We start from the raw sequence: 9170 nt of genomic DNA, 5'->3' as shown, positions 1-9170 counted from the left end.
GCAGTGTGCATGGGTGTCATTTTAGGGGGAACAAGGGTGTTTGTCACCCCCCACCCCAACTTATGTGGCACAATATTTTGTTCCACTCATTTGGTAGGGCCCCCTTTCATTTTGATGTCATGCCCCGCCCCAACATTTTCAGCAATGTTACTCCACTGACAATGTGCGTGTTTAGTGCTGTAGACTTGGAGAAGGCACTCTTTTGGTGTTTTCTGCCAGACGCCTGTGGAACACTTGTCCAGAGGGGCGGGGGGGGGGCGGTCTAAAATCGCACACCGTCTGCAATTGGCTGAACAATGGCCCCTGTCAGTCTCCCTGGCAGGTTGCAGAGTGTAGAGTGTCCCGCCCCAGACAGGCCCTTCCCTGCCGCAGCCAATGGCTGCTCGCTGTCAAGCAGCCTTTACCTGTTTACACCGGGCGGGGCGACCCCCTGCGCGCAGTGTCTCGCTCAAGTTTAAGTCACACATTTCTGCCGGGGAGAGGTAGCCTGCGCCCTCAGCCTCAGTCAACCCGGAACATGCCCAGAAAGAGACGGCTGGCGAGGCAGCCCTGAGCTAACCGGAGGCTGGCAGTGGGCAGGGGGATCCTGTGCGCAGCTGAGAGAGAGGTGAGCGCAAGTGCAGCCACAGAGTACATTCTGCCAGCCTGAGCACAGTGAAAAGAAAGTATCCTGTCGCGCTTCGCTAAATGTCCTGTGTAGTTTGCTTTTTCCTGTTAACAAAAAAAACAATGGGTGAAATCTCCCTCCTGCGTGTTTGCATTGTGTGCTGGAACGTGCCAGCGTGGGTGTTGCAACGGGGCCGGCGTTCGTGTGAGGCTGTTGGCACTGTACTTCCTGCACTGCCCGCTGCTTCCGACGGAGATGTTGAAAATCAATTCCCTGCGCGCAGATGAGGACACTCTGCGCCTCAAGGGCAGCCCCCGCGCGCCCGGGACTGAACCGTCCTCCCTGGCCTTAAATTGGACCCAAGCAGCATATGGACTTTTAGTGCAGCAAAGCCGTTTAATCGGCCCCTAATACTCATCACCAAACAGCGCATTATGTTCTAAAAAAAAGTCCTTCATATTGTACAGGGGTTGAACTTTTTGTCATGGTTATGTTGGTTTTTTGTTTTATAGAAAAGGCAACTCTCTGTGACATAATGCACCTGAGTGCTTTGCATAAAGGGTAGGGTGGCCCGGCGTGGGCTGCAGCTCGCCCCACGCGCTTTGCTGCCTGCCAGAATGCCGGCACTACAAGATTATAATAAAATTCATCCATTGTGAAGTCATAGCTGGAGCGTTACACTATAATCAGCCTCTTTTGATGTCACAACTAGAGGATCATACGGTTATGTTCTATTAATTATATGTGCATAGTTGTTTGGAGTTGGTAATTCATCCTTACAATATACGGAAGCATGGATTATCCGTATAAAACCCCTGCCTACTATTTTGTCATCGTGACACACCTGTAATAAGTGAATGACATGATTAGTACTCGACGGCTGTAATAGCCTATTACAGATGTTTTGTCATTTCACAAGACCTGCTACCACACATTGTGAAAGGCAGCTCCTCAAGCAGACTACCAGCTGCCACTTCAACGCTTACTTAACGGGATATGATATGATAGTTCATTTATATAGCGCCTATACACAAAGTGTTTAAAAGCGCTTCAAGGCAAGGGAGGGAACAAGGAAAAATACGACGACATTCTTACAGGCCACGAACAGTAAGGATGTGAAATTAACTATCGTACTCGGCCTGACCACATTTTAGATAGTGCAAGCGCGAAGACATAGATAAGGGAGGGGGAGAGTGGGAAGGAAATGGAAACAGACAGGCGACTACCGTACTAGGCCTGACAACATTTCTGGTGGAGCCGGAGGAAAACAAAAGGTGAGGGAGAGGGGTGCAGAAAGGGAGGGGAGGAACAACACAAGTAACTATCGTACTAGGCCTAACAACGTTTCAGATAGTGCTCGAGGGAGGGGGGGGACAGTAAGGGGATGGGGGAGCGACAGATGAGGTTGCTATCATACTAGGTCCAGGGACAATTCTGATAGCGTAAGTGCATAGAAGAAAGTAAAGGGAGGAGGGGAGGAGATAGGAAAAGGGAGACGGGAGGAGAGAACAGAGAGTAAGCAGTCAAAAAGAGTGGAGAAGCAAGAGGGGAGAGTGAATACAATTGCAGAAGTCAGTAGTAACACATAATGTTGCAAGCCAGGATACAAGATGAAGATGGGAACAGCATGATTCAGGGCCACCATGAGTACAAGATGCAAAGGTAGTCCAGCATGAGAGTTGAGAAAGAGTGACGCACCGGGAATGAATGAAGTCCATAAAAGTAAAATCCAGCATTGGCCACAATACGGTGATGGTGAAACCAGAATGTATCAGGACAGACTCCTGTGTGCAGGAAGGGGGGGCACAAGGGAACAACACAGGGGGGACCGGAGAGGGTGGGGGTGGCCTGTGGGGACAGAGGGTGTAAACACATGTTGGTGCATGCTTACCTGCTGTCTTAGCAGGGGGTCAGACCCTGGATACTCCTAGTCCGAACAGGTGCAAACAGGAATTCCCTTCACTTTGGACGCCCGGGTGAGAGAGAGTTAAGAGCAGGAAGGAAGATGCAGGGCTAAGAAGGTGGGTGATGCTTAGGCCAGGTGACCTAGATCCACTTACACCTGCTCCCCAGCTGCAAAGGAAAAGAGGCTGGAGGGCTCCTTAAGTAGGGAAAAGAGCGGCAAGCAGGAAGGCAACAGGTGGGCGGGGCTTGCTAAGTGAGGAAAAAGAGCTGCAACCAGGAAGGCACTCGCTTTTTTGATTCCTTTATTCTGATATGACTTTTGCTAACAGTTCGATACCAGAGAGGCACGTATGGTTGTATGCTTAACCTGTGCACTGCAGAAGTATAGCACAGGCGAGCAGAGCTTATTCTAAACCCCAGAGCCAGCATGGCGACTCACTGCTATTAAAGTGATAGAATAATTGTTTAGTACGACTGACAAGCTGCACATTCGTGTTTTAGCCACACAGTACACAATGTACATGGATCTGGAGCTGAAAGAATTCTTACAGCCCAGGGGCAATCAGACCAAGTATTAAAGGGGTGATGGTATGGCCATGTATTATGAAGAATACCCAGCTGGCCATAATCTGTGTTTTGCAAGTCACCGCAGAGTTGTGTTAGCTCTTTAAAGGCAGGCTACCCGTCATTCATGATTTAGTGGGAGATGGGGTGGAAATGCGCTTTACACCATTACAATAAGGCGAAACAATAATAGTTTGATGCTTTAATTAGATAAGGATCAGCCGACACGTGTTTCGACACACAGGTCGTCCTCAAGGCGTGCACAACAATGATTAAGGAAATCCTGAAGAACTCCTAATGGAGTGTCGCGTGACTGCACAACTCAATGAATCACAAGAATGTCATACAGTTGATTCAAATATATCGCTCATAAAATCGAGTATCATCACAATGCAAAGGGGAAATCCCAGAAAAAAAAAATAATAAACTGGCTTTTTTTTCTGAGATTTCCCCTTTGCATTGTGATGCTACTCGATTTTACGAGCGATATATTTGAATCGGCCATTACGGCTTTACTTTTTCTTTCCGTGTCAACTGTATGACATTCTTGTGATTCATTGAGTTGTGCAGTCACGCGACACTCCATTAGGAGTTCTTCAGGAGGTCAAGCACAGACCCCTGCGGTAGGTGCATTAGTCCACTGAGCCATAGTCCCTGCTTATTGTAGGTGTCCGTGGCTGGGGTGCTTTACTGTATGGCACATTATGATGAGCTTGCGTGCTCCAGTTCTCTTTAGGACCCTGGAACGTAAGCTACGAAAGGAAGAATCTGCTTTGGTTTTGTTTTTATTAACAAAGGGGAAGCCAGAATGTTACTAAGAGCCTTCCATGCAGCCCTTTAAATTGGTAGTCAATGGCAGGTTCTGTGCACCTGCACTTCCTGTTTATGAAGGGGAGAAATGCTTCCACCTTACGCAAGGGAGACCACATTTAATGGGAGAGTACCAGTACTTATTTATAGAAAGCAGGACCTCGGGGATATATTGGGTTTTGTACTCTATTCTTTTAATTTCAATCACAGCTTTTACCCCCAGAATGTACTTGGAATGAAATGGTAAACTACACCTTTATATGTTCTGCATGCACTTGTAGCCATGTTTAGGTCAGGCGGCTAATGCCTGGCTCCTAATTAGAGGGATGGGAGTGACAATGCAACTCACATATTTTCGCATTATTGTCAAATTGATGATTCATAGCTGTAAGATTGTAAGGGCATGATTTATATGGTGTTACACATATGGAATCATTTACCTGCTGGCATGCATCAATAGTATTGGTATAGAAAATATTCACCACACACTGTGGGTAATAAATAAGCAGCGCTAAGATACCTGAGGGTTTGTAGCGCTATATAAATGCGAAATTATTATTATTATCATCACTGCTGCCCTTATTCAGAAATCTGTACGTATAAATATTTTTGCAGTCTATGAAAGAAGCAGCAAAGCATTGCGCTCAACACTTCAAAGGCCTCCATACCTGCCATACCCCAGTGTCGTTAGCCTCCCTACAAATGCAAACACTACCTACCTTGGCCTCCAAAGTAAAGTATACTGTACTACTTTGAAAGCAAGGCACCATGTATATGTTGGATTGTGGGGGCTGTTAACCACTGTCAGCCTCTTTCTTATATGTCTGTAATTCACCCATCAAATCACCCTAAGAAAACCAAATTGTTACAGTTAAAAGCAGGGCCGGCCTTAGGGCAGGGCTGGCCGGGTGACCGATCGGGGCGCCATACCCCCAGGGCGCCATTAACCCCCTGCCACGCCAGCTTGGAGGAGTCTTTCAATGGCTCCCCCGAGCTGGCGTTGTGGGAGAAGGCGCGGCAGGCACCCTTTTGTTACTAAATGCGCCTGCGGCAGCAGGGCACCTTTAATAACAATAGGGTGTTGATGCTTTGCATCAGCACCGTATTCAGATGATTACATCCCTGGTTAAAAGTAGGGGAAGATTAAACCCCAATACCTGCGCTAGTAGTAGTGGTAATATATCTTGGTCGGTGTCGTAGTGAATCCAAACAAAAAAAACTGCTTCCCTAACAGAACAGCAGTCTGGATGCAGGACGGCTCCCTGATTACATTCAGGAAAAAGACACGCTGCTTGCCACCACACCCAGAGTATTTGGTTTAACAACCTTTACCACTCAGCAACGCATTCTAAATTGACTGACTTACAACGTTGTACCATTAAAACCAAGGTACATTAATCACATTAGAGACGCTTAAGTCAAATCGTGAACTCGATAATATTATACATGACAGTTGAACTTTAAAAGCATAGTCAAGTGTACAATGGTTTAAAGAGCCCTGACGAAGAGCTTAGCTCGAAACATGTGTAGGCTTGTTTGGTTTTTGGGACCCAACAGTTTAATGGCATAATAATCCACAGTTTATATACTCCACAAACAGAATTGACTTTGGATTCGTTAATAACACAATCTGATAGTTGAAGTGAAGATAACCACAACGTTTGCTAATGTTATGGTTATGCACAGTAACAGGCGCTTTTAGAAACCAGGCAACCTGTGTAAATTACTGATAAAAATACTTGAGTCAATACTTAACCACTGTGTACCTTTCTGAGTAGCATTCCATTCAATCCTTTTTAGTTTGTGCCAACATTATAGTGCCAACGCGAGCTGGCCACCCAGAAGACCTAGGCCCTGCCCCCTCAGTACAGCAACACAATCAGTTCCATACGTTTTCAACCATGTCGACTTCTATCAGGGAGGTGAAGTCTAATTCTCCAGACACATGGATTTGTACGTGGTCGGACATCTTGCTTTGACTCCGACAATTAATAACAAGATGGTGTAGGCTAGTGCACGGATCAATTCCCACTAGTTAGGAAGCGCAGCTGAGCTGCTCCCGTCCATCCCTATTGTGTTTTCTTTCTTCATTTAGCTAGGAATAACCAGCATTAGCTCAAAAGGTGTCAGTAGCCAAAGCTTGGAGCCAGGGCTCCAGGTAAGATTTGGAAGTGAGAGTATTGTACTGCCTCTTTTTTAAAGTTGGGAGTAAAATGAATGTTTAGGGAGTAAAAATGTAAGTCCAATTCCCAATGGGAGTATTTTATGTGTGGGTAAAATATGTTTTAACTGGAAAACAGAAACGTTTTTGTAATAATTATTTCTTTGCACCGAATTATTCATGCACATAAAAAGATACAGGGTTACTTCTTCCTATGAGGCAGTAATAATAGTAGTGTCTTCCTGTGGTACTATGTGCACTACTGTTCCAAACATTTCCATGGTGATTTGTGGGTGAATGCTACTTTTTTGTTGGGATTATTTTTACTCACTATTTTTATTTTTTGGGAGTATTTGCCTATTTTTAGGGAGTACAAGTGGCCGATACACCCCTTATCTGTAGGTTTGCTTGGTGATATGTAGATGTAGAGCCCCAGGAAGCATGTGGATGCCCTATTAATAATGCACAGCTAGGAAATGTTATGTTGTTTGCCGTTGCCAAAGGTGAACAGGTTTTTTTAATAGAAAACATTGCAGAAAAAATTGCAGCCCATTCATTCTATCAGCTGCTAGTTTTGAATGGAAAAGCAAAAAAAGATTTTTGAGATTCCAAACACTTCCGGTGTGAAAACTCTACTTTTATGCTGCAGACAAATCTCATTTGTTAACCGTAGATATTAATGACCAGGTTATGGAAAATAAAATAACACACGTTTCAGGAAAGTTCTTTAAAGAAAAGCAAATGCCACAGAGCACCGATCAATGGGATTCCGCCATTATAAAAGGCTTCTTTGAATCAGGCCCTAAATTGTTGCTGGATTTCAAAATTTAAACAAATGACTGTATGAAGGTGTGGCAGTTCATTTAACACCTGTTTTGTGGTGGGGTCATTTCTGTGGGTTTATATGGGCAGTATTTATGCTGTATTCGTTTACAGCTTGGTTTAAATGCCCCTTTCTGTTTGGTTGATGGAGAGGTAAAGAGACCCCCCCCCCGTACCTTGGTGTGAGAGATTTGACAGATAATGGAATTTGGTGGTAATAATTGTAATAGGAGGTTATGGGGTTACCTAGTTTGTTGGCACTTCCCTGTAGTTTATTGGATATTATTGGACAGGTGGGTAGTCATAATGTCGATAGTCAAAATGTCGACAGTCAAAATTTCGAAAAATAAATGTCGAAAAAAATAATGTCGACAAACAATAATGTCGACATTTTTTCGATATTTTTTCGAAATTTTGTATTTATTGTATGAATAAATAAATAAATATATATAACTAAGATATGTTGAGTATGAGGGGTGGGGGTGTGGGGGGGGGTGGCAGGGGGTCTTGGGTGAGAGGGGTTGGGGGGACATCCCCATAGTAAATGATACTCTTTTTATTTATTTAATTATTGAATAAATAAATAAATATATAATTACTATGTGTTGAGAATGAGGGTGAGAGGGTGGTTGGGGGGGGTGTGGGGGTGGCAGGGGGGTGTTGGGTGAGGGGGGGTTGGGGGGGACCCCCCCATAGTAAATTAGACTCTTTTTGGTTATTTATTGAATAAATAAATAAATAAATATATAATTAGAATGTGTTGAGTATGAGGGGTGGGAGGGTGGTGGTGGGGGGTGTGGGGGTGGGTGGCAGGGGGGTGTTGGGTGAGGTGTTGATAGTTCTAAGTGACATTTTTTTGTCCACATTTTTTTTCTAAAAAATGACTTTTTACATTATAAGTATAGGATGTCGACATTTTTGTTTTTGACATTTTTTTTCGACATTTTTGTTTGTCGACATTTTTTTTTCGACATTATGACTATAAACCTATTGGACACGTGGCCTCGCACAACAGCACATGACAACTACCGACCGAAAATACACACCTACGCACAGCGATCGGTGTAAACCGAACGGAAGCTGCCAACAGCACATCACAGCTCTCTTGACTTTTTTTCCCACTCAGTCAGTTCCACTAACGTACCCTGCCCTCTTGCTTTTCTGTCATGCGCCGCCTCATCTGGCGCATTTGGCCACACAGACGAGTGTATTCCCGTTAGCATTTTCCCTTTATTCCGGGTGCGGGTATGGGTCTAGTCTTTCTTTGTTTACTTCTGCTCTTAAGCCCCGCCTTTCCGGGCTGACACTGCGTTGCAACTCACTGCTTTCCTTGTGAGTCTGACGCTGTGTTGCTTTCCTCTTACCTTCCGTTTTTCCTTGCCTTCCGTTCCTTCTGTGGTTTCCCTTGTTTTCTCCCTCAGGCCCCCCCTGGCGCCGCTTCCCGTCCTTTTCTCTGGTCCTCTTTTCTCCCGGTTTTCTACCATTCACACGGCCCTTGTTACCTGCTTGCGGTGACTTCGGCTGCTTTCTGTCCGGAGCCTTTTCCCCTTTTGGCTTCCACCTTGGGTCTCCCCATTTGGTTTAGCCATTCCTCTGGACATTTGCAAGTTTCCACGATCAGCCTTCTCTCCTGGTTCATACTTACTTCTGCTGCTGCTGCATTCTGGGAGTCATAGTCCTTCACCGCCAATCCACAGCGAATTCCTTACCTGCCATCTTCAAGAGTTTTTTTTTTTGCCGGCTGGCCTTTTTTTCCTCGTGTTGTACTTCGTTGGAAGGGGTCCCCTCCTGCTTGCCATCAAAGAAAGGCAGCAGAGTGGCTTCCGACCGAGGGAGACCCTTTCTCTTCGATCGAAGGTCTAGAAGCAAGAAGACGAAAGAAGGACAAAGACCGGACAACACCGTTACCTCAGGTGAGAAGGAGGAGGAGGAAGGGGATATTGATTCCTGTAGTGGCTCAGAGCATAGCACTGACTCAACTCCTGAGACCAGTTCCGAGCACTTTGAGAGATTGCAACGCCCACGAAACATCATCATGGCTACTGCCGAACAGATGCAGGAGGTTGTGGCTGCCCTACAGAGCCTTACCCAGGAGGTGCAGACTCTGAAAAAGAAAATGCTGATCTTCGACAATCTATGGCTACTCGTGAATTACTACGTACTGAATTACCTCCATCACCACTCACATCCGGTAAATTTGATGGATCCCCCCGGAGATACAAAGACTTTATGGAAGCCTGTGTAATTCACTTTACCTTTCGCCCTCAAACTTATGTGTCCGACGATGCTCGTATAGGTTTT

General features: G+C 45.3%; 1 protein-coding gene across 1 annotated transcript in view; it reads left to right on the top strand.

Annotated features, from left to right (window-relative positions):
- Positions 1–466: 466 nt before the first annotated feature.
- CRACR2A (calcium release activated channel regulator 2A) overlaps positions 467–9170 on the top strand; it is a 957312-nt gene continuing 948608 nt past the window's right edge. Inside the window, exon 1 of the mRNA XM_069628295.1 lies at positions 467–607. The gene's annotated coding sequence lies outside the window, so the exon portion shown is untranslated. The remainder of the gene's footprint in view (positions 608–9170) is intronic.

The sequence above is a fragment of the Ambystoma mexicanum genome, chromosome 12, assembly GCF_040938575.1.
Source record: "Ambystoma mexicanum isolate Mex_15411 chromosome 12, UKY_AmexF1_1, whole genome shotgun sequence".
Classification (NCBI taxonomy): Eukaryota; Metazoa; Chordata; class Amphibia; order Caudata; family Ambystomatidae; genus Ambystoma; species Ambystoma mexicanum.
This window is presented reverse-complemented; position numbering and strand designations above follow the sequence as displayed.